Source organism: Panulirus ornatus, chromosome 2 (assembly GCF_036320965.1).
Source record: "Panulirus ornatus isolate Po-2019 chromosome 2, ASM3632096v1, whole genome shotgun sequence".
NCBI lineage: Eukaryota > Metazoa > Arthropoda > Malacostraca > Decapoda > Palinuridae > Panulirus > Panulirus ornatus.
The window spans coordinates 78,398,707-78,425,112 of NC_092225.1; the positions used below are offsets into that span (position 1 = coordinate 78,398,707).

The 26,406-nt window shown below is 47.4% G+C and overlaps 1 protein-coding gene across 1 annotated transcript in view; it reads right to left on the reverse strand.

Annotated features, from left to right (window-relative positions):
* LOC139757477 (uncharacterized) overlaps positions 1 to 26,406 on the reverse strand; it is a 426,702-nt gene that overhangs the window by 124,463 nt on the left and 275,833 nt on the right. The window lies entirely within an intron of this gene.

Genomic DNA, 26,406 nt, shown 5'->3' on the forward strand with positions numbered 1-26,406 from the left:
ACCCTATCCTGGCTCATGAACTGTGTGTGTGTGTGTATGTGTGTGGGTGTCTATTCATGGGTCGGTGCGTCAGTTCCTCCTCTTTCTAAACAGGTTAGTGTCAGTTTCCTACCCTTGGCTTGGCGTCTTTCCCTCTAAACTGTGTAGTATCTCTTTCCCTTTACACAGGGCAGGTCCTCTCCCTTCCCTCCCTCTAAATGGGTTGGTGCCTCTGCCTTTTACATGGATTGGCGTCTTTCCCCTCCTTGCCTGGCTGACAGGTTGAGCTTCTCCCCTCCGCTCGTTGAGTTTCTATTACTCCCCTCTTTCCATCAATTCAGGTCGGCATCCCTTCCCTCTCTCTCTCTCTCTCTCTCTCTCTCTCTCTCTCTCTCTCTCTCTCTCTCTCTGCTGTGTACGCACGCTCACCGTCATTCTCCTCCTCCCGTCATATTCTACAGTTGCCCATCATCCCCAGTGCAGCAGCCTCACATATCCCTCACCGCCGAGCTTGGCAGCCCTCCTCTCGCTAAAGGCTCGTCTTTCCCCTCTAAAAGTGAAGAACGCTCGGGTCTCCAGCTGACGCCAGCTTTAGCTGTCCACTGCCTCGCCAGCTTTAGCTGTCTACTGCCTCGCCAGCTTTAGCTGTCTACTACCTCGCCAACTTTAGCTGTCTACTGCCTCGCCAGCTTTAGCTGTCTACTGCCTCGCCAGCTTTAGCTGTCTACTGCCGCGTCAACTTTAGCTGTCTACTGTCTCGCCAGCTTTAGCTGTCTACTGCCTCGCCAGCTTTAGCTGTCTACTGCCTTGCCAGCTTTATATATTTCCCTCTACCACGTTTACGTTTTTTTCCCCCCCTCTTACTTAACTCTTTGAAACCAGTAGTATGACCTAGCCTTTTGACCTAACCCTTAAGGATTAGGTCAGAAGGCTAGGGAATGGGTCGAACCGTCGTGTTCAAGGGGCTCCGTTTTCCTCGGCGAGGGTTCACGTTTCTGTCATGGTTCAGTTTTGGCCACAACGAAGGTTCATATTCTCGCTAATGGAAGGTCCACCTATCATCCCTGGTCCTCCTTCAGTGAGGGTTCACCTATCCTCCCCTGTCCTCCATCAAGGAGGGTTCACCTAGCCTCCCCTGCCCTCCGTCAGCGAAGGTTCACCTATCCTCCCTCAACGAAGGTTCACCTATCCTCCCTCAACGAAGGTTCACCTATCCTCCCTCAGCGAGGGTTCACCTATCCTCCCCATCCTCCCTCAGCGAGGGTTCACATGTCTCCCCTCTCAGTCCTTGGCCGTGCTCATCCTCCTTCAATCTAGCTTTACATCCCTGATCTCCTTCTCCGTCTCCTCCCCCTAGCACCCCGTCCATCTCCCCCTCCCCGTCTCCACCTCCCACCCCGTCTCCACCTCCCACCCCGTCTCCACCTCCCACCCCGTCTCCACCCCCCTCTCCCCCAGCGAACAATCCGGGCCTTCCTCGTCGGGGTGTGTCAGACAACAGAGTGCTTCGTGCGAGAAAAATTGAGGAGAAAATTACTGAGCCTCGGGGTAAGGGCGGGGAAAAATGGAGAGTCGGCAGGGGAAAACAAGCCTTTCAAGGCGTAATAGCTGGGCGTCGGGGAATCACGGCAGGCGGGGAGGAGCATTTCCAGCCAAGAGCTCGTTTTGTAGTGGTGGTGGAGGCGGCGGTGGTGGTGTGTGGTGTGTGGTGGTAGTGGTGGGTGGAACTGAGCGGTCGAGAGCGGGGAGGTAGGACGGTGGAGGCCGAGTGGTAAGGGTGGAGTGGGAGTGGTAGTCAGTCAGGGAGGAGTGGAGGAGAGAGGTAGGTAAGGTCAGGAGGGTTAAAGAACTCTCCAGCAGGGAGGAGACGCCGTTGGGAAGGTCCCAGCGGCGTGACCACAGTAAGGCAACGAGGGATGCGTTACAGACCGGCACGGAACACTGGCAGACCTGTGCCTCCTCACCTACCCACATCCTCCTCCTCTTCCTCTCATCCTCCTCCTCCTCCTCCTCCTCCTCGCGTCCTGAGAGAAGCAGCCTCCAAAAACTGGCTACAAAGACCTTGGGTATTTGTTTCAGTTGCTTATGGGATTAGAACACTCAATCTCCTCGACGAAGGGAATTTAACGTGATTCATGTTGCTGGGCCTCGTGTGTGTGTGTGTGTGTGTGTGTGTGTGTGTGTGTGTGTGTGCTACCCCAGCGGAGGGGTCCACAGGGATGTTTTGTGCGTGACCATCCCCGTTGGAGTGGTCTAGGGGTGATCTGTGAGTAGGGTTGACAGTAATGTTCTTTACGTGGTCTCCACAGTCAGGGTGGTTTAGGGATAATCTTGGGATGTTCTGTCTCACAGGAGGAGTCCAGAGGGATGTTCTACTCTTGTTCTTGACAGCCGAGGTTTGTTTAGATGTGTCCTGTGGGTAGTTTGCCTCACAGTCAGGCTCGGTACAAGGAGTATTACTGCCCCGGTGGAGATGTATTTGTGTAGGCGAGGCTTCTGGGGGTAAGTGGGTACTCCTGGGGAGGCGTTACGGGAGATACCGGCTCCAGGAACTTCAGGTTAGTGTTGTTAGGGAGGGTTGTCGGGGTGGGTGGGTGCGTGCTCGCTCAGGGGGGGCGTAACGCAGGCTGGTACTGAAGGGGCAAGCATGACAAGAGGGCGCGCAACTGCAGCTCCAGAGCAACGGCCTCAGAGAAGGGAAAATATTCTCTGGTAAAAGAAGGAGACACGGAGGAGACGAGTAGATTGACAAGACGGCAGGAGACACGACGAGGCAAGGATGGATCAATCTGCACTCCACGCCACCTGTGGCTTGACCTGTGCCTGTGTGTGTGTGTGTGTGCCTGCCTTACTCTAGGTGCACCTGCCTCATGCTGCTTCACTTGACCTCTCAACAGCGTCGCCACTACCTCGCCAGAACCACTGGTGCCTCCTGATCTTGTACTCCTCCGCTGTACATCCGACCGTACACGCATGTCTACTACACCCGTCCACTACTACCGTTACCTCCACAACTGTCTTCTGTCCCCCGTCCTTTTCCACTACATCTCCCTACACCTGTCTTTCCACTACATTTCCCTACACCTGTCTTTTCCACTTACCTCCACACCTGTCCATTTCTGTCCACTTGTACCTCAGTAACTGTCCATTGAGACCCCCAAATTTACAGTGCTACTCCCTTGACCTCTCGGCTGTTGTCCTTGCCACCTGTCCATTGCTTTCCACACACCTGCCTCCCGCTACACCCATCATCTATGTATAGCTTCCCACTGCATCTGTCCAGTGGTACCCTTACATCTGTCCACCACCACACATCCACTTCTGGACTGCATTTTCCTTCACTTGTGCAGTGGTTTACTGTACAGTGGTTCCCGCTACACTTGTGTACCAACACCTGTATACTATACCTTACCCCTACACCCCCACTTCTCTCGTGGTCAACCACAGAGATACCTCCCTCCTCCCTGTCCCTATCCATCTCCCTTCCCTTTCCCCTCTCCCATTCACAACCCCCTGGTCTGTTAGACCTCCCTCACTCCATGGCCTCTCCACCCTCCAAACAGGGGGAGGAGAAGGATCTCCCTCAACAGAGAGAGAGAGAGAGAGAGAGAGAGAGAGAGAGAGAGAGAGAGAGAGAGAGACTGGCGGGAGTGCGGGCAGTGGTGTTGGTATTCAAGGAAGCGGTTCGCCCTGGAAATTGTGAGGTGTGTGAGTGGTCTGGTGGATCACCGCCGCCTCTCTATAAACAAGACGAGATTTGTTGCCTCATAACATATGTAGATCACACTGGCCTCACTTTCCTGCTCCTACGTCTTCTCTCTCTCTCTCTCTCTCTCTCTCTCTCTCTCTCTCTCTCTCTCTCTCTCTCTCTCTCTCTCTCTCTCATCTGGATTGTACGACATGTTTCGTCACCAGCTACGTTATTGACGCGTGGAATAGCACTGCCCCTCCGCCAGAACACAATGTTCAGAGCAACCCACTTAATGTTTCTTCAGTATTGGGCTTGATCATCACCTGTCACTCTCCGGTATTGAACGATTCATATAATCAATGATCATGACGTTGTGGTATGCTATGATACCTTCTCAACCACTCTGATCTCTCCCTGGCCAGGCTGCGGTAAGATAACAACGCTGTTTAACCCGTGTCACCTGCTTTAAGGGAGCAAGACTGAGTTATTGTATCATTGATCCACATCAAAGTAGAGTACAGACATGGTAAATCGCGAGGCCGGAGCTCAGGTTCTATTCTGTTGTCCTTGTAACATCAAGTGAAAGGATGCATAACATGTTCCTTCTTCCTTATGATTTTCCTGCAAGAATTTCCTGTAGGCATATTTATCCTGCAAGGTATTTTTTTTTTCCATCCTTCCTTCCGTCTAGCGTGTTGCCAGAGGGAGTGGAGGGTGGAGAGAGAGCCCTTACTTGGCTTCACTTTTCAACTACTGCTTATAGGGGGACTACAATTTTTTTTTTCTCCTTAAGGCCAGATCACAACGCTTGGACCTTGGTTGTGTGGTTCTCTCTCTCTCTCTCTTTCTCTCTCTCTCTCTCTCTCTCTCTCACACACACACACACACACACACACACACACACACACACATATATATATATATATATATATATATATATATATATATATATATATATATATATATATATATACTTGATCGAGGTAACGCCAGGAACAGACGACGAAACGCCGCATCCGCTCACATCCATTCTCTAGCTGTCATTTGTAATTCACCGAAACCACAGCACCCTGTCCATATCCAGGCCCCACAGATCTTTCCATGGTTTACCCCAGCCGCTTCACATGCCCTGGTTCATTCTATTGATATTACGTTGACCCCTGTATACCAAATCGTTCCAATTCGCTCTATCCCGTGTATGCCTCTCACCTTCCTGCTTGTTCAGGCCCCGATCGCTCAAAATCTTTTTCACTCCATCCTTCCACCTCCAATTTGGTCTCCACTTCTCCTTGTTCCCTCCACCTGTGTCGCATATATCCACTTTGTCAACCTTTCCTCGCTCATTCTCTTCGTATGTCCAAACCATTTCAGCAAACCCTCTTTTTATTACTACACGTCTCTCTTACCCTTTCATTACTTACTCGATCAAATCGCCTCACACCACATATTCCCAACAAACGCTTCCTTTCCAACGCGTCCACCCTCCTCCACAGAGCCTTATATATATAGCCCATGCTTCGCGTCCGAAATATATTGTTGGGACTAAAAAACCTTGAAACTTATCCATTTTTGCCCTCCCTGATAAAGTTTTTCTCATTCCACATATTCTTGCATCAAAACTGCTGACACCCTCGCTCAGTTGATCCCAAAATACTTGCCTCTCATGATCTTTCTTCACATGGCCAGGTTCATAAGCACTAATAGTCGCCCATTTCCTGCCATCCGCTTTCATTTTTACCCTCATCAATCTAGAGTTCACTTCTTACACTATTTCATGCACTCCCACAGCTCCTGCTTCAGGAGTAATGGTACTCCTTCCTTAGCTCTTGTCCTCTCACCAAAGTCTTGACTTAACTCCTAAGGCATTTCTGAAATACCCTTCCCCTTTAACCTTGAGCTTCGTTTTTCCCAGAGCCAGAATATCCAGGTTTCTATCCTCAAACATACAATCTATCCCTCCTTTCTTCTCATCTTGGTTACATCCACACACATTCAGACATCCCAGTCTGAGCCTTCGAGGAGGATGAGCACTCCCCGCTTGACTCCTTCTTCTGTTTCCTCTTCTTGAAATTGAAATACAAGACGGGGAGGGTGTTCAGCCCCGCGCTCCCACCCCCTTTAGTCGTCGTCTACAATACGTAGGGAATGCGGAGGTAGAATTCTTTCTCCCTCACCCCCAGGTGTAAAGTGTGTGAAAGAAGAAAGTTAAGAGTAAATGTGAATAAGAGCAAGGTTATTAGGTACAGTAGGGTTGAGGGTCAAGTCAATTGGGAGGTGAGTTTGAATGGAGAAAAACTGGAGGAAGTGAAGTGTTTTAGATATCTGGGAGTGGATCTGGCAGCGGATGGAACCATGGAAGCGGAAGTGGATCATAGGGTGGGGGAGGGGGCGAAAATTCTGGGAGCCTTGAAGAATGTGTGGAAGTCGAGAACATTATCTCGGAAAGCAAAAATGGGCTATGTTTGAAGGAATAGTGGTTCCAACAATGTTGTATGGTTGCGAGGCGTGGACTATGGATAGAGTTGTGCGCAGGAGGATGGATGTGCTGGAAATGAGATGTTTGAGGACAATGTGTGGTGTGAGGTGGTTTGATCGAGTAAGTAACGTAAGGGTAAGAGAGATGTGTGGGAATAAAAAGAGCGTGGTTGAGAGAGCAGAAGAGGGTGTTTTGAAATGGTTTGGTCACATGGAGAGAATGAGTGAGGAAAGATTGACCAAGAGGATATATGTGTCGGAGGTGGAGGGAACGAGGAGAAGAGGGAGACCAAATTGGAGGTGGAAAGATGGAGTGAAAAAGATTTTGTGTGATCGGGGCCTGAACATGCAGGAGGGTGAAAGGAGGGCAATGAATAGAGTGAATTGGAGCGATGTGGTATACCGGGGTTGACGTGCTGTCAGTGGATTGAATCAAGGCATGTGAAGCGTCTGGGTTAAACCATGGAAAGCTGTGTAGGTATGTATATTTGCGTGTGTGGACGTATGTATATACATGTGTATGGGGGTGGGTTGGGCCATTTCTTTCGTCTGTTTCCTTGCGCTACCTCGCAAACGCGGGAGACAGCGACAAAGCAAAAAAAAAAAAAATATATATATATATATACCTTTCAAACTATTTGCCATTTCCCGCGTTAGCGAGGTAGCGTTAAGAACAGAGAACTGGGCCTTTGAGGGAATATCCTCACCTGGCCCCCTTCTTTGTTCCTTCTTTTGGAAAATTAAAAAAAAAAAGATAATGAGAGGGGAGGATTTCCAGCCCCCCGCTCCCTCCCCTTTTAGTCGCCTTCTACGACACGCAGGGAATACGTGGGAAGTATTCTTTCTCCCCTATCCCAGGGATAATATATATATATATATATATATATATATATATATATATATATATATATATATATATATATATATATATTGTTTACTGTTCCTAACCTATTTTTTTACTCTTATCTGTAATATACTTAGTCTTCCATCTCTGTCTTTCTCTCGTCTCTTGTTATTTCATATTGCCTGTCTTATCCTCACCAATTTTATCTTTCCACTTGTCTCCTTCACCAGCTGCTGCCCTCCACACACCTGTTCTCTCTCTCTTGCTCCAGCAACTGTCGCCCTCCACACACCGGCCCAGAAGTTCTGCCGTTCCATCATCCACATGTTTTCCTCTAGCGTGTTTTCCAATGTTCTCTCCTCACTTGTTTTCCCCTCATTTTATTCCTCCGTCTCTCCCCCTCTCCCCACCCTTCCCCTCCCCAGTCCCCCTAAACTCCCTACCTTCCCCTCCCGCCCTGGTTGCGCCCTACCCAGTGGTTTATTGAATCTGCTGCTGATCGCCAGGAAATCCCCCAGTTATGGACTGTAGCCGCCCCATCCACAAACAGTCAATATTCCAACCATTCACTGGTCGGCCGGCAACCTACCCTTCCTCCCTCGTACACACATCACTTGCCTTTTTATCTGTATTATTTTTTCCCCCTTCTATAGAACGTACTCGCTGTCCTCGCTCTCGTTTGGTCACGCATTGTAATGCGTCGTCTTTCGGTCGTGTATAAACCTGTGGCTCCCTCCCGCGGGGGCCGATCCCTACTTTAATAAGTTCCTACACCATTATCATCTCGTGACATTCATTCCTCTCTCTCTCTCTCTCTCTCTCTCTCTCTCTCTCTCTCTCTCTCTCTCTCTCTCTCTCTCTCTCTCTCTCTCTCTCTCAGGACGCCAGAGTATGTTGACAGATTTGTCGAGGTTTTCCTATTCTTCCGTCGGTGGCGGTGTGCAGTCGCCTTGGTGTTCATGAAGTTGAAGGACAGTGTTTTGGAATGAGAGAAAATATTTGATGATGACAAGAAGGGAAGGAGAGGACAAAGGAGGAGGAGGACGAGGAGGACGATGGACTTCCTAAAAGACAATCTTAAGTTTCAGGAAGTTAGTGGAAGAAGGTCCATTCAGACTTCATCGTGGGTTAGTAACTGTAGGAAAGAAGTGCATATTGGTGTTGATATTGCATGGTTGAGTTGATATTGCATGATGCAGTTGATATTGCATGGTGGTGTTATTGCATTGTTGGTGCTTATAGCACATAATCCCCCAAGAAAACTCTAACGATACCGAAGGCACAGTCAGGAAGGTACATGGAACAGGACGACATGCGCTGCTTTGAGGTGGAGGAGCACTGATTATGGTAGGTTTCAGCTGTAAAGAGATAGAGCATTTGGGGGGGATGGGATGATGATGATGATGGAGGTTGGGTTCTCATGGTGACGGAAAGTCATGGAGACACAAGCGTTTAGTGTGTTTACAGAAGAATTACCCCAGCCAGCAAGGTCTTCACACAGTCAAGCATGGAGATTGCGTTGATATTATACATGATACATCAGTTGGAGAAAGTGATCATGTAATGTTTGTTTGATTGTGCTGAATGAGGAGGTTAAAAAGAGCAGAGATGGGACAAAGAGTTTAAAGAGGTCACACACTCCTGTAAACTGCACATAACAACAGTTTCAGTGGTGATATGAATAGGGAAGCAGAGTTCGGTTTCCCAGGAACCGGGGCTTTGTGGTGAAAGGTCCTGTATGATAGACAGAGGGAAGAGCTGTAGAGGATGATGTAAGGTTATGCGAGGAGCTGATGAGAAGATCAGAAGTGTTGTTGCGGTAGAGGAAAACACTGTGGCCACAACACTAGCAGGGAGGAGGTCCTTGAGAGCATTGAGGAAGGACATCACGAGAATACCAAAGAGTCATGACCCCTCTCAAGGCTCATGATCCTCACGAAATATCACCATGTGTGCTGAGGATGTGTGAAGATACACTTGATAAGCCGCTTGAAGATCTGTTCATGATGTCACTGGAGAAATGCCAAGTGCCAAGGGAGGGGAGATGGGCAAACGGCAAGACCATGAGCCTTGTATAAGTCAAGGCCTTCCAGTATATTTTTTGTGTATTAACTTCCTTTTTATTTGTCTTGATTCCTTCTAAGACTTCCTCCCCATTCTTCCCCACTGGTATTGGAGAGAGTTGAAGTGGCTTCTAATATGGAGACACTTATGAACCCGTCATTCAGTTCCTCACGTATCCTTACATCACCCTCAACAGCTCGTCACTCTGAATGCCCTTGCCTGATTAGCTGCTCTTTAACAGACAATTTCCTTCTGATGAACTTATGGAAAAGTTTTCTCCTGCTTGTCCACAATATTCTTCTTAAAGTTTGCATATGTGTGTATGTGTATGTGTGTTCTTCTCACTGCTCCACTTTCTTATCCATACCGTTTCTTTTTCTCCATTCCCGTGCACTCCTTTCTCTGTCCTATTCCTCTTTCTCATCCCGATCGTCCCTTCTCTTCCTCTTTTTCTTTCCCTTCTCCTTCTTCCTCTTAGTAGTCAGTACAGTGTTCTGCCACATCTGATATTTTCCCATGGAAATTCCGTGAGCGTCTGTTGTCCAGACCCCGGTCTTAAAGGAAACTTTTCTAGGTTCAAACCTTTTAAAAGGTCTCTGTCTTTCACAAAAAGCTTCTCCACCTCGCCCTCAGAACTGTAGAGTGTCTCCAAGACGTGACCTTACAGGAACCACAGCCTCCTAAGAACCATATCATATCTGGAGCCCTGATCATTATGACAGTCAGCTCGTCGCACAACTCGCATTTTTTTATGACGGACGCGCAACCCATGACCCCTACGACCTGAAATCCGATAGGTCCAAACTCATGTCTCCAGAGACGCTGAGGTCGACGACCCGACCTTTCTTAACCTCATTAGCCAAGACGCAACCTCATAAAATCTCCGTTATTAGGACCAAACCTCCCTGACTCACCAGGAAGTAATTTGTCGAAAAAAAAACCCACAGTCGGAACCCCTCTTCCAGAAATCCCTTTCATGGAAAAGGGGGGACCTTCCAGAACCTATCTAGCCTCCTGGCAGTCCCTCTCCTGGACTAGGGACTTCTGGGGACATCATTTAGAGAGCGGCCATCCAGGTATTTGCCTAGGGGAACCAGAAGTATAGAATATTTGTTGTGCAAAAGATCGACATCAGCCGGGACGATGTGGAGACGAAGTCGGTCACTCCCGCCGGGATATTGTGCAGGGAGGTTGACATGAGCCATGGAGGACGTCAGGGCATCACTCACTGCCGCCTTTATATTAAATAATTCCTTTCGACCACTCGTCTCATATTAGCACATTCCTTTGTTCCTCAGCGGTTCTCCGGCAGTCCACAAGAAGCTAATAAACTTAACATGGCGGAAGGTAATCCGGGAGGAGCGGCCAGCCCCGACTCCTCCTCCTCGCTTCACAAATGCCTCCAGTCTCTCCATCACTGCGGTAAATCCAGGAGCGGCGGCAATATTGACTGGAAGCGCCATTCACCGCTTCATATTGTGTCGGTGGTGGAGAGCGCTCCCGCCAACATCTTGTTCAAATTTCCATATTCCATATTCAACCTCGGTGAACCATACCACGACACAGAGCCACGCTTGCATAACTCCGCTCTGGATACACGGCCGTGATTCGCTCAAGCATGCATATCTGGAGGATCCCCCTCCCCCGTGTTCCTAACACGTCGCTGCAACAGAAATACCTCCTTGCAAATTACATCCTGTACACCCAACGGATCACATCGAATGAAAGTGCTAACCTTACCCGGGCGTCCGTTTACAATATCCTGCGTGAAATCCTTCGCGGAAACAGACAGCCAGATGATTGATGCGTCACACACACATCGGCAGATAATAAAAACTTCCACAAAAGGCGGGAATCTCTCTGGGGAATGTTTACATCTTGGGCGGACCAATCAGAAGGCCGGAGACCGATAAGTGATCCTGTCTCTGGCCGACCAATACCCAGATGAAGGCCCGCTCAACCCAGCAGATGAAAACCTGGGGCTTCCTTTGATATGAGACCCTGCCGGGGGGAGGGGGAGCCAGCCAGACAAGGACGGGAAGGGGAGCAGGGGGGAGTGGGGGGGGAGAGGAAGCCGAGGAGAATAGGGGGGACGAATCTGGAAGTAAGGGGAAGGACGGAGGAGAGGAGACGCGTGGAGGGTGAGTAGGAGAGGAACAGGCGGAGAGTGAGGCATGGAGGAGGCAAGGTGGTGGACGAGCTTCGCCACACTTGAGGACTGGAAGAGGAGATGACTGAGGGGAGTGGGAGCGGACGGTAGCGGGCCAGGAAAAGAAGACGGGAGGGAACAGTGTGCGGGGCTGTGTGAGGGAGCCGGAAGAGTGGTACGTACGAGACGAAGACATTAGAAGTGTGACGCAGAGACTTGCTGTGGAGGGGAACAGAGGACCGAAATGTGTGGAAGATTACAGAGATAAGACGAATCTTCGATAGTTACGAATGTACGAGAATAATGTGAAGTATATATATATATATATATATATATATATATATATATATATATATATATATATATATATATATATGCGAAAATTTAGTCATAGAAAACAGGGTTCTTAAGGACTGCACTGTTGACCAGGAGAGATCAGATAGAATGGCAAAAGCTGGTCTATGGTGGAGAGGAACGTGGAGGGGCGTAGTTCCCTCTCGTGGTTGGGTTACGGGGCTGTGGATTGGCACGGACGGAGTGAGTGACGGTGGCTAACAATACAAAGCACGGGACTTGGTTATCGACGTTTCCCGTGTGGACGGATCAGGACAAGTTATCTTACGTTACTGGCTGCACTGCATGGTTTACGGTTCTGCTGTCTGTATGGCCTGCAGTGAATCGTTTGCATGGCCTGCGGTGAATGATTTATGTGGTCTGGCTGTCTGTATCTTTCTGTTGTTTTCATGGTAACCGAATGACACTGACAGTTTTATGTGAACAGGCATGAAGCTGCGGAAAGCGGCCAAGTGCGTGTACATATATATATATATATATATATATATATATATATATATATATATATATATATATATATATATATATATATATATATCCATGCGTACGCCAGATAACCACCTATTGGTTGGGATCACCAGTGGAAGAGTGAGGTGGTGGTGTGTGTTTTCTACGTGTGGTGAACATAGGACAGTTGAGGATCAGGTTTCCACTGTCTTCATTGTGGAAGTTGCTCCGGAGACATGAGAGGTCTTGTGATATGGTGAATCAGCATTTGTAATGTTGGAGACATGGGTGGTGTCCAGAGCATGAAAGCGAAAGTGTAACTCTCGTACGTCTGGGGAGCGGAGTTTCAGATTGTTATATTCTTAGTGGATTAGAATTTTTTTATTTGAGGTGGTTTAATAGTGGTCTTTGAGTCATTATTGTGTGAATATATTTTGCCAATGTCGTTTTTGTGCAGAGGAGGATGGATTTGCAAGATATTGGTTGTTGAGTTAGTAGGTGGGAATGAGCTTTTATATTTCTGTTTAGGAGATAGCGGTAGTTAAGAAGTGGTTTGGGTATAAAGGCTCATGTCTCGTTGCAAAGAGTTGGGTATGAAGCATGTTGAAGTGGGATTGTACTGAACGTATTTGTGTGTCACCGTGCAGGAGTCGAATGAATATTTGTCTTTGCTAAGCGGCTTATGATTCGTTTGAGTGCTCTGTTTTGTGTGGCTTGTAGATTTATGTTAACTTTTGATAGGATTAATATCCAGGCAGGTGAGGCGTAGTTTAGGCTGGAGTCAGATAAACTGTTTGCTAAGGGATTTCTTTTTCGTGACGCTATTGCTTACAAGTGTTCTGAAGGCGTTTAATTACGTTATGGCCTTTAGGTTGTGTGTGTGCGACAGGAATGAGAGGAAATATATAGTTGGAGTTCTGCTTAGATGGCCAGGGTTGGGGAGGGTGGATTTTGGATTCATTTTTCAGGGGTGAAGAGGATTTGTGAATTTCAAGTCGAGAGTAAGGTATTTGCAGTAGAGATGAGAGTATTTGCAGGTCCTGTGAACTGTATTGTGGCATAGTTAAGTGGTGATGGGCACTTCTTCGCTATGAATGGATGGCTTGCATGTGTACGGTGTTGGGGACTTCTTATTTAGGTAGTGTATTAGAAGAAGAAAGACGTGCAGATACACCCAAGACAAAGGTAAAAACCAGTCTTCTCCCCACCACTCGGGAAACCAGATGTCAGACAGACAAGTCGGGTCAGGATATACCCAGTGGGTCAGACGCAACCCTCAAGGGGATGTGAGAATCTGACTTGAGAAACGTTTGACACAAACACCTCGTCCTCCAGAGCAAAACCAGTAACGTCCGTCACAGTAAATCCAAGAAGGTGTATCCTAAAACTTTATGAATTATCATCATACGCTCGACCAGAAAAGCCTGATCGTACACCTTGGACTGGAACTTATATAAACAGAAAAGCCTGATCGCACACCTTGGACCGGAACCTATATGAACGCAGCAGATAGTCACTTACATTAGCGGAGTTAATGATAGAAGGATATTATGTTTTCAGTGAAGATCGTCCACTCCAGGTATGTGAAGGTGTTATTCACACAAACACACACACACACACACACACACACATATATATATATATATATATATATATATATATATATATATATATATATATATATATATATATTTTTTTTTTTTTTTTTTTTTTTTTTTTTATACTTTGTCGCTGTCTCCCGCGTTTGCGAGGTAGCGCAAGGAAACAGACGAAAGAAATGGCCCAACCCCCCCCCATACACATGTACATACACACGTCCACACACGCAAATATACATATCTACACAGCTTTCCTTGGTTTACCCCGGACGCTTCACATGCCCCGACTCAGTCCACTGACAGCACGTCAACCCCTGTATACCACATCGCTCCAATTCACTCTATTCCTTGCCCTCCTTTCACCCTCCTGCATGTTCAGGCCCCGATCACACAAAATCCTTTTCACTCCATCTTTCCACCTCCAATTTGGTCTCCCTCTTCTCCTCGTTCCCTCCACCTCCGACACATATATCCTCTTGGTCAATCTTTCCTCACTCATTCTCTCCATGTGCCCAAACCATTTCAAAACACCCTCTTCTGCTCTCTCAACCACGCTCTTTTTATTTCCACACATCTCTCTTACCCTTACGTTACTTACTCGATCAAACCACCTCACACCACACATTGTCCTCAAACATCTCATTTCCAGCACATCCATCCTCCTGCGCACAACTCTATCCATAGCCCACGCCTCGCAACCATACAACATTGTTGGAACCACTATTCCTTCAAACATACCCATTTTTGCTTTCCGGGATAATGTTCTCGACTTCCACACACATATATATATATATACATATATACACATATATATATATATATATCACAACCCTGCGCGCGATCAAGACACTCCCACGAGTCCACCTTCACCCTCCCCGCGGACTCACATACACACATACATATATATACATATATATATATATATATATATATATATATACATATACACATACACATACATGAGTCCACGGGGAAAATGAAAACGGACCCACAGGAACATCCCGACCACGCGCAAAACCGTGATCCTTTCCAATATGTGTATATATATATATATATATATATATATATATATATATATATATATATATATATATATTTTTTTTTTTTTTTTTTTTTTTTTTTTTTTATACTTTGTCGCTGTCTCCCGCGTTTGCGAGGTAGCGCAAGGAAACAGACGAAAGAAATGGCCCAACCCCCCCCCCCCCCATACACATGTACATACACACGTCCACACACGCAAATATACATACCTACACAGCTTTCCATGGTTTACCCCAGACGCTTCACATGCCTTGCTTCAATCCACTGACAGCACGTCAACCCCTGTATACCACATGACTCCAATTCACTCTATTTCTTGCCCTCCTTTCACCCTCCTGCATGTTCAGGCCCCGATCACACAAAATCTTTTTCACTCCATCTTTCCACCTCCAATTTGGTCTCCCTCTTCTCCTCGTTCCCTCCACCTCCGACACATATATCCTCTTGGTCAATCTCTCCTCACTCATTCTCTCCATGTGCCCAAACCATTTCAAAACACCCTCTTCTGCTCTCTCAACCACGCTCTTTTTATTTCCACACATCTCTCTTACCCTTACGTTACTCACTCGATCAAACCACCTCACACCACACATTGTCCTCAAACATCTCATTTCCAGCACATCCATCCTCCTGCGCACAACTCTATCCATAGCCCACGCCTCGCAACCATACAGCATTGTTGGAACCACTATTCCCTCAAACATACCCATTTTTGCTTTCCGAGATAATGTTCTCGACTTCCACACATTTTTCAAGGCTCCCAAAATTTTCGCCCCCTCCCCCACCCTATGATCCACTTCCGCTTCCATGGTTCCATCCGCTGACAGATCCACTCCCAGATATCTAAAACACTTCACTTCCTCCAGTTTTTCTCCATTCAAACTCACCTCCCAATTGACTTGACCCTCACCCCTACTGTACCTAATAACCTTGCTCTTATTCACATTTACTCTCAACTTTCTTCTTCCACACACTTTACCAAACTCAGTCACCAGCTTCTGCAGTTTCTCACATGAATCAGCCACCAGCGCTGTATCATCAGCGAACAACAATTGACTCACTTCCCAAGCTCTCTCATCCCCAACAGACTTCATACTTGCCCCTCTTTCCAGGACTCTTGCATTTACCTCCCTTACAACCCCATCCATAAACAAATTAAACAACCATGGAGACATCACACACCCCTGCCGCAAACCTACATTCACTGAGAACCAATCACTTTCCTCTCTTCCTACACGTACACATGCCTTACATCCTCGATAAAAACTTTTCACTGCTTCTAACAACTTGCCTCCCACGCCATATATTCTTAATACCTTCCACAGAGCATCTCTATCAACTCTATCATATGCCTTCTCCAGATCCATAAATGCTACATACAAATCCATTTGCTTTTCTAAGTATTTCTCACATACATTCTTCAAAGCAAACACCTGATCCACACATCCTCTACCACTTCTGAAACCGCACTGCTCTTCCCCAATCTGATGCTCTGTACATGCCTTCACCCTCTCAGTCAATACCCTCCCATATAATTTACCAGGAATACTCAACAAACTTATACCTCTGTAATTTGAGCACTCACTCTTATCCCCTTTGCCTTTGTACAATGGCACTATGCACGCATTCCGCCAATCCTCAGGCACCTCACCATGAGTCATACATACATTAAATAACCTTACCAACCAGTCAACAATACAGTCACCCCCTTTCTTAATAAATTCCACTGCAATACCATCCAAACCTGCTGCCTTGCCGGCTTTCATCTTCCGCAAAGCTTTTACTACCTCTTCTCTGTTTACCAAATCATTTTCCCTAACCCTCTCACTTTGCACACCACCTCGACCAAAACACCCTATATCTGCCACTCTGTCATCAGACACATTCAACAAACCCTCAAAATACTCATTCCATCTCCTTCTCACATCACCGCTACTTGTTATCACCTCCCCATTTACGCCCTTATATATATATATATATATATATATATATATATATATATATATATATATATATATATATATATATATATATATACACACACACAAGGAAATTTCTCACTAGAAAATAAACCTTAAGTAAGCAAGAAAAATATCCGAGATACTGTTAGCTGATTACTTAATCAAAGTGGCACTTTAAAAGGGACAGTAAAGTAATGACTTGCTTGCTAAACAAGTGTTTCCATTCTGTAAGTACTAAGATAAGAATATCTCAAATATACATAAAAAAATAAGTATTTCTAGCGACTGGAAATGAGAAAGATTATATTTTTATGATAATGATTGTTAAGTATTGAATTATCAAGAAAAATGAATATCAAACAAGTCGTGTGGTCGTAACGATACATCTCTCCCAGACCATCGAAAGAAGTACGTGGCGCATGACATTCTCTGTCACCAAAATATACAGGACAAGAAGCCATAGTGACCCAGATAACTGGAAGCTTCCCTGATGTAACACCAGTTATCAAACAACGGAGATAGAAAATAGACTCGGAACCACCGTCTTGGCAGCCTTGCCTCAAATCAAGGAAGATTAGAAACAATAATTGGATTGAATCGTTGACTTTATGGAAGATAAACTGATAGCAGATCATAACATGGGTTTTGAAATAAGATTATATATAATAATGAATCTATAAGAATTCTTTTTTTTTACCGTGATTCCAAAATAGCCTCAGATGGTACGTGCTAAACGTCCCAAAACGCTCTCGACTAAAGGCATAAAAGCCTATTTAGTGACATAAAAGCTCATGGCATAGAACAGTGAATTGGGGGATCTGACTCGCACTCATGAAACAACTCGTAGTATCAAACAGGAGCGGCGTCCAACTGGCTAAACGTTGACAGACGAGGTACCGCAAGGCCCATTCCTAGAACCCTTTCTTTTTATCATCCGTATCATTGAGCTGTAGATAGGAATTTCCAAATTTACCGATGACACAAATTTAGGGAAATATACTCCAGTCACAGGAAGACTGACTGAAGACTCAAATTGCTTCGGACACATCGATGGAATGGTCAGATATGTCGAATGGTCGTCTACATTGACACACGGATAGTAATGCATTTTCTTAGAAATATATTAATCACTAATATAAAGTGCACTAGTAAGTCATTTTTTTAGAGTGAAGGAATGAGAAGTCTCTGCAGAAATGATCAGAAATGACCTAAGATATGCAAAACAATGTTTATCAGCTGAACCAAACACGGGACTAGGTTTCATGGCTAGAAATATTAACTGTAAGGTGAAGGATACGATACTTATTATGACGGCGCCTTCGTCTGACCTCGTTTGCAATACTCTCTTCACATCTGGTGACCAAGCTTGATCAAAGACAAACGAGCGAATTCCATCACTTAGAAATAAGCTTAATGAAGCAAGATTCAAAGATCAAAATTAATTACCTTTAAAAGAGCAGAGACGCCCAGGCGATCTAATGAAAGTTTCCAAGATCCCGAAAAATTTCGACCGGAGATGAAGGTATTTAAAATGGAGATGTAAGAACGTGGACAGCTTTAGAGTTTTGGGATGAATTACTACAATTGCCAGTGCGAAGACTGTCAATGCCTTCAAATCAAGGCTTAGCAGATACTTTAGTAAAATGTGTTACCAGTAAATACATCTGTTTCTAGAAGGAAACATACATTTAAGATATCAAATTCAACTATGTTTTCCCTCGTTTCATATTCAAAACTGTACCCACAGAGCCCGCAGTGGAGTCAGAGGAGGGGACTTTTTCCACTCGCACTTTCCTATAAAATTTCCACGTCAGTATACTCTATCAACTACATTGTGGTCCCTCCCATCCTTTACCATGCTGGCTGTTGTGCCGGAGGGAGTGGTGGATGGCGAGGCTGCCTTCTGCTTAACGGTCTTGTCTCTGCCGCAAATAAGAGCATGATATCAAGATATACTACTACTACCACCACTACTACTACTACTACTACTACTACTACTACTACTACTACTACTACTACTACTACTACTACTACTGTCCTAGAGCAGATGAGCTCGTCGTGGACCATCAGCTTCCCCTCTTATCTCTCTTTATCATGTATTCGTCCCCAGCCTCCCTCATCTCCTCGCTCAGCTTGCTTTACCTCCTCAACGGCCTCCCTCACCTCATCTCCATCTACCCAGTCTCGCTTATCTCCTCCTCAGACTCGCTCATTTCCTCACCTTCTGCTTCCCTCATCTCCTCCCCTGCTTGGCTCATCTCCTTCCCTGCTTGGCTCATCTCCTCCTCCAGGCCTCTCCCCAGCTTCATTCATCTCCCTTGCCTCACTCATTTCCTCCCCCCACATTTCCCTCCCCAGCCTCACTCGTCTCCTCCACCCCCTCCTCTTAGCCTCCCTCATCCCCTTTCCCTAGCCTCATTCCTCCTCACGATCCTGGGAAACCTCTTTGGAAGAAATACAAGTTGAAAGAATTTTATGGGCTAGCAAATAGCTGACCTTGAAATCTTATTTGAGAACGACCAAGGGAGCTCAATTGACTTTCTTGGCTCGGCCTGCCCCGCGGCTCGACCTCCCACCAATTTTATACCATTTTTCATTACGTACATTTTTTTTTTCTTCATTCATTTTACGACCACAGACTGACGTATTCTTATTATCTTAGCTGTCGTAATTTATCTTACGGCAAAAAAAAAAAGAATAAAAAATGAATTACAAAGAATGAAAATTAATTGTATTTTCCTCAGCGTAAGATGTAAACTGAATGTGGTTCGAATTGGGAGAAAATGAATAATGAATAAGAGTCTGTCGTTCAGTGAAGCAGCAGTGGCTGGGGTAGTGAAGGACCGTACGTAGCAGTGACTGGTATTGCTGAAGCTGCTACAAGATGGACGATGTATTGGGTCAACACCTTCATACTGATCGATGACCCATGACCCTCTCGCCCTTGTTACTGATGTACAACTGTTCTTACTTACTGACAGTGACCCATGACTCTCGCCCTTGTTACTGATCTACGACTGTTGTTACTTACTGGCAGTGACCCATGACCCTCGCCCTTGTTACTGATCTACAACTGTTGTTACTTACTGGCAGTGTTCGATTTTGATACTCATTTTCCTGATGACTCTGCCTGGCGGGCAGCTCGTCTCTACTCCCGATGGTGGTATTAAGTTGATGCTCTTTGGTGTACTGAGAGGCGCACTGTTGATGTCATTGTTGTAATTGTGGTGGATGTGATGACCAACATGGCTGGTCACTAATGTTCAGGTGTCATGCGTTCTGTATGTTTTGTAACGTCAGGTTGACCAGATGTTCTCCACATCAAGATGATGTTCGTGTTGGTGATGGGGAAACTTGTGTCTTGTCCCCCCCGTTCGAACCCCAGGACGTAGACGACGCCTCCTCGAGTACCACCGTCCGTCTTCCTCCCTCTGTATTCCGAGAACCCAGACTCCACCGCCATCCATCCGCTTCCTGTCCCTCCTTTCCCTCCCCGTGCGCCGCCACCCCTCGCCACCATCACCGCTCCCGGAACCTGTGGGTATATCTGGGCTCATTTTTTCTCCCCCCTGCCTCCCGGTGCAGCCAGGCTTAAGGAGATCCATTACGACGGAGTATCAGAGTGGAGGGAAGGGGGGTTAACCCGCATTAGTACCGTTCCTGGCCGGCAGGAGGTAGTGCGTTTATTTATCATGCTCGCCTGCAGTTGTGTGATGATGACCACCTGAGAACGACGCAACGACCCTTGGGTGTGAAGGTACGACCCTTGCATAGGAGGGGCCTGGCGTTTAACTCAAAGTGGTTAGGTCATAGGCCAGGCCGTCATACCCAAGGGCGGTGTCGTCGTGCTCAAAGATCGTACCGTCGTGCTCAGGGGTCGTGCCGCCGTGCTCAAAGATCGCACCGTTGTGCTCAAGGGTGGTGCCGTCGTGCTCAAGGGTTTCACCGTCATGCTCAAGGATGGTACTGTCGTGCACAAGGGTTGTACCGTCGTGCTCAGGGATCGTACCGTCGTGCTTAAAGATCGTATCGTCGGGATCTAAGGTTCGCTCCGTTGTACCCAAGGGTTGCACCGTCGTGCCCGAGAAAGAATCGGATTCTCTTGGTGTCTGTTGTGAAATCCAGTCTCCCATTACACACACACACACACACACACACACACACACACACACACACACACACACACACACACACCAAATTGCTCACAGCTTAGGCTGGAGGCGAGGTGGAGTGTCCCCCGATCTTTACTGAGGGGTGAAAAGTCTATATTTCCCCACGAGATCATCGGTTCTTTATCCCCAGAATATTATTGTTGTGGCTAGTGGGGGATGGTGTTTATTACCCAGTGGTGTTTACCAAGTGTCACTTGAGTGGAGGGACAGACTCGGTGGAAGGCGCGAGCGATATTGCTGCCTTCCGTCAGGTCTCCTGCTGGACTGCATTCTCTGCCGTTGCTGTGGTGTGAATGAGGGGAAGGGGAGGTGGTGGGTGGCAGCGAGGGGAAGGAGGAAGGGTGAGGCAGTGAGGGGATGCCGCTGGAGGGAGGAGAGGGAGATTATATGGTGCAGGGATGGAGGTAGCTCCACACTTGAGATAATGGCTGTAGATAATTGCCCATCGCTTGTAGATTTGTAGTCAATTTCACAGATAAAATCATTGAAACTCGAGACTATTATTCTCATTTCCTTTTGGCAGACGAAGCGCAAGGGAAGATCTGGCAATATAAGGTAAGTGACCCTACTGAGGAGGGAGGATGAGAGGCGTCCTGGTGATGTAAGGTAAGTGACCCCACTGAGGAGGGAGGGAGGGTGGGAGGGTTTTGGCTACAGGTGGCATTTGATCTACCTCAGGCTGAGTATGTAAGGTACCCACCCCCTGCTGTACGAGAGGCTGTGGACTGTGATGTGCGAATCTCAGGCTTTGTTCACCACTCTACTTGAGACACAGTTTGGAGTAACTGAACAACGCTGGAGGAGAATCCCACCACAAACCCTGGTGAATGTCGTCGCGGGCCAGTGAAGATCATATGAGAATAAGTTCAGTTGCTGGATGGGAGGGAACGTCTGCTTGCTGGGGCATCTGTAACTGGAGATGGGTCTCTGAGGAAGCCACGTGTAGAGGCTCCAGGATGTCCTGGGTTCAGGTGGGCTGACGCTAAGGTCATACACACCTTCGTCTTTCTCTTTATTGTTACGTCTCTTGTGCTGTGTCTGGCTGGTTGCCCTGACTCTCATCTCCAGCCTTGGAGGTGGCTGTAATCGCGCGGTTAACCCGAGGGAAATTCTACAAATTATCATCATGTGGCTTGAGCTGAGTGTAACCGCGGAGAGGAGGAAAGATGAATGGACTCTCCCCCTGAAGCACATTACGGTTGTGATTTGTATTTTCCAACATTTTCTTTCCGAGGGGCACGAGTTGATGTGCACTTGGGATGGGGGTTACTTGCCTACAGGACAGATGTTAAGTTATAACTCTGTAAAACTCTACTTCTATTGCTCTCCTCTCTTACACCTCTCTGGTCGGGGATGTCGATCATAAAGAAGAGAAACTAAGATGGTAGAGCGGATGTATCGTATCTTGCTGTCAACTGACCACGAACACTTAACTCGTGGATGTACAGCCTCGTGCAGGCGGAGTAACACTGGACACACATATGGGACCCGTCCAGGAAGATATGACGTGATCTTACCCGAGATGAGTGTAGGAAGTCGGTGTACACACTGTGCCCTAGTATACTATGAGTACTCCACCTCCCACGCACACCAGTTTCACACACCCTCCCACCCTGGGAATGAGGAACCTAATGCTTCTGTAGGTGGTGGTTTATGGAGGGATCTTCATGGCGCCCCTGATAGTGAGTTTACACTGTGTCAATACATGGTACCGATACGCTGCTCGAGGCATGGACCTGAGTGGAGCCACCGTTTGAGGGACACCGCTGCAGCCTAGAACACTGCTGGTAAATAGCGGCAGATAATACCTTAATGGTCGCTGGATTTCATTTACAACGTCAGAGAATCTGGAGGGGCCTCGGCCAAACAGAACATTCGTCAGGACCGTAGGCATGTACTGTGGCCACTCAGGGTTTTGCTCGAGGTTCTTACCCCCCTTCGTCGCCTCTCGGACGAGAGCACACGATCGTCCTTTTTGAGACGCTCAGCCTCACCCAACCGAGCAGTAGTCCAACCTGGGAACAAGTCCTACACAAACACGACCACTCCCCCTCCCAACCACCCAAGCCTTAAAAGAGACTTGGTCACAAAATCCTCCAGTGTGAGCTGCACGGGGACCTCTCCTGTGTACAAGTGCCCGCGTCGCCTCTAAGCTTGCTAAGCGTTGTGGTAAATCGGCCACAATGGGAAACTAGAGAGGCTGTGATGTCCTGCGCAATCCTGGCTTAGTGGCCACCGCCCCGGCTCCCACCATGAGTGAGGCGCTCGCATCACGGTGGCCAACTTGTGTCGTGTGGTTTTATATGTGGCCAGCCAGTTCTTGTGTGGCCATATTTTGCGTTTTGTAGGGCGCGAGCTTCAGGGAGGTGCTCGTTTTCTTTGTGTCGCACAGTTCCCGATGGTGTTTTGTGACGATGTGGTAAAGTGTGTTTGTGTGATGCGATCTCTAATGGTGAGGTTTTGTTTGGTGATTTGTGTGTTTGTGTGGGAGCCTTTTGATGTATGGTTGTAGTTTATATGCTGATGTTATTTTTTTTACATCTTGATTATCTTTCGTATTGTGGTGGCTGTGGTAGCCCCTGTTGCGTTTCGTGTGGATAATCTGTGTTAATGTGTGTAAGAGAGAGAGAGAGAGAGAGAGAGAGAGAGAGAGAGAGAGAGAGAGAGAGAGAGAGAGAGAGAGAATGCACAAGTACAACAGACATTGAAAGAAAGAAAGAGCAGGAGGAAGTCAGCTCGTTGAGCCAGGCTCAGCCACCGACGCCTCGCCTCGCCTCGTATCTTGATAGCGAGACCTGCCTGCCGCTCGCTTCTACTGGACTCCCAACTAATAATTTACATGTCAGCTGAGGTATTTACCCACCCCCCTTCCCAGCCCAGCTGTGGTCCCCGGGGCTTAGTGGGGGTATGGTAGTGCAGTCATGGGAGCGCTAAGATCACCGCTGGATATTCTCTGTTATCATAAGAGCAGCGTGCACGTAGATGGCTTCGATGCCAGATTTGCACTGGAGTGGATAGTGAAGTGATGATGATGATGATGGTAGAGTCTGTGGTTCAACAGTAATGATGACGCTTAATGATGCAACTACACTTACATATTTACTCACCTAAGTATCCGGTTTTAAGGAAACGCTATTATTAGTTCTTGTAGTAGTTTTTTTGTTATATTTGCACACAGTCGCTTGAGTATTAATAAAGGTGTAGAGTTTCTGTGTGTGTGTGTGTGTGTGTGTGTGTGTGTGTGTGTGTGTGTGTGTGTGTGTGTAGGATCCTGTTTATATCCTTGGAGGGAGTTTACGTACATGAGGTCCCTGTGTACGTTTGCATATTGATATGGTTATGTATATTTGTATGTGTGGTTTTAAGTATTTGAGGGAAGGTGTGTGTGTGTGTGTGTGTGTGTGTGTGTGTGTGTGGTAGGGTACCGAGCCAGGGGGCCTCTCGATTCCTGGTTGCCATCCATGTTGGCACATAACTCATTGCTAGGTAAGCTGGTCTCATGGTGTGGTCATGCTGTATGGGTCATGTTCGACACCCCCTACTCTCTCTCTCTCTCTCTCTCTCTCTCTCTCTCTCTCTCTCTCTCTCTCTCTCTCTCTCTCTCTCTCTCTCTCTCTCTCTGTGTGGTAGGTGATGGGTGGTAGGCAGCCACCGACCATGGTACCACCCGCCTTGGTATCGGGAGGGTCAAGTGACGGCTGGGTAGTGAGCCAGCACTTTATTGGCTGTCAAGTGTCACTCCCTTAGCCCAGGTAAACCGTCTTATCTCTCCGCCTTACCCATACGTGGGCACAAACGCACCGCGCCGTCTTCCCTCACGCACAACAACATGGTAGCTCACAGGACTCGTTCTACGTAATTTTTTTTTTTCTCTGCGGTGAACGTTACGCGCTGGTCATGGCTCCTGTCTTTGTGGCAAACTCGTCTCAACTCTCTCTCTCTCTCTCTCTCTCTCTCTCTCTCTCTCTCTCTCTCTCTCTCTCTCTCTCTCTCTCTCTCTCTCTCTCGGATAACTGATTTTTCTTACAATATTCTATATTCACGACAGGTAAGTTACTGATGCCAGAGGTACAATGACTTGTCATCTGTACGTACGTTTATGGGATCGCGCACTAAAAGTGTTTGTTATACTGCCAGCGTTTTGCTCTCGTATTTTTACAAGAATATTCAGTATGTATATTGTTTTCTATTACGAATATTCAATGAGAAGTATTTTGACCTAGATGTTTATAACGTCAGTTTATATATTTTTTCTCCTTCAAATTCACATTTAGTGAAAACGATGATATTGGACAAGTGGGAGAAGTCATTTCCCTCTGTGACGTACATACCTGCCGCTTTAAGAAACTCCAGGTTGCGTTAATCACCTCTGGATGTAGAGTATTGGGGCTCCACCTTCCCTCCTCACAGCACTAGCAGCCTCTCTCTCATACTGTGGGGGTGTTGTCTGGTCGTCATGAGAGAGAGCAGTGGACTTTCAAGTCGTGTCGCGTTACGATACTGTGAGGCGAACTGCCTGAAGTGTTTCTCGGCTCATTGCTGATCCCTGACGTGGGTTTAAGGGCCAACATTTGGACGTTTGTGCTCACGTATCCAGTAGGTCAAGGGTGACGTTACTATCCTGCAGAGGGACGGTACATAGTGTGAAGGTGTGTGAATGAATACAGGACTCTTGGTGTGAAATTTCCAATCTCCTTGGTTACGACGGTACGATCGCTCAGCACGACGGTACGATCTCTCAGCACGACGGTACGATCGCTCAGCACGACGGTACGATCGCTCAGCACGACGGTACGATCGCTGAACACGACGGTGCGATCTCTCAGCAGGACGATACGATCTCTCAACACGACGGTACGATCGCTGAACACGACGGTACGATCTCTCAGCACGACGATACGATCGCTCAGCACGACGGTACGATCGCTAAATACGACTGTACGATCTCTCAGCAAGACGGTACGATCTCTCAGCACGACGGTACGATCGCTGAACACGACGGTACGATCTCTCAGCAAGACAGTACTATCGCTCAGCTCGACGGCGTGAGTCTTAGGCAACTACGGTACTTGCCTTGGGCATGATGCAGTGACGCTTGACTTCACCCTCAGGAGTCGGGTCAAAGGCCAGGAGCATCATGACCCACGGGTCACACCGTCGTGCTAACCAGCGAGACGAGAAGAGATGCTGCTTGAAACCGCACTCGTGAGTGGTCACCGGCCGACCAACAGTTTACCCCAGACACCCACCACGCTCGGCGCCCAGCAGCCTCGTTACTCACTTCCTCTGGTGGGCAGATCCTCCGACTCTCACCCTGCTCAGACAAAGCCTCGATGCTGTTCCTGCAAGCCACCTCTCGTCGTGGCAGCCAGACGTCCACGAGACATTCCTGCAACTCCTGCAGGAGGAGTTCTCGTCAACCCTCAGTAGCAGGCCTAGGCGTTGCTCCTGTGAACCCAGGAACTGTGCGACACGTGCACAGCCCTTAGACTACACGTGGACTACCCCAGCACTTCCCAGGCCAGAGGCAGGCACCAGGGAGGGAGGGTAAGGAGGCAGTGGATCCTGGGGCATTCCCAAGCACCCCTCCCTTCCACAAGGCCCAGGGTTAAGGCACCGGGGAGGGACGGA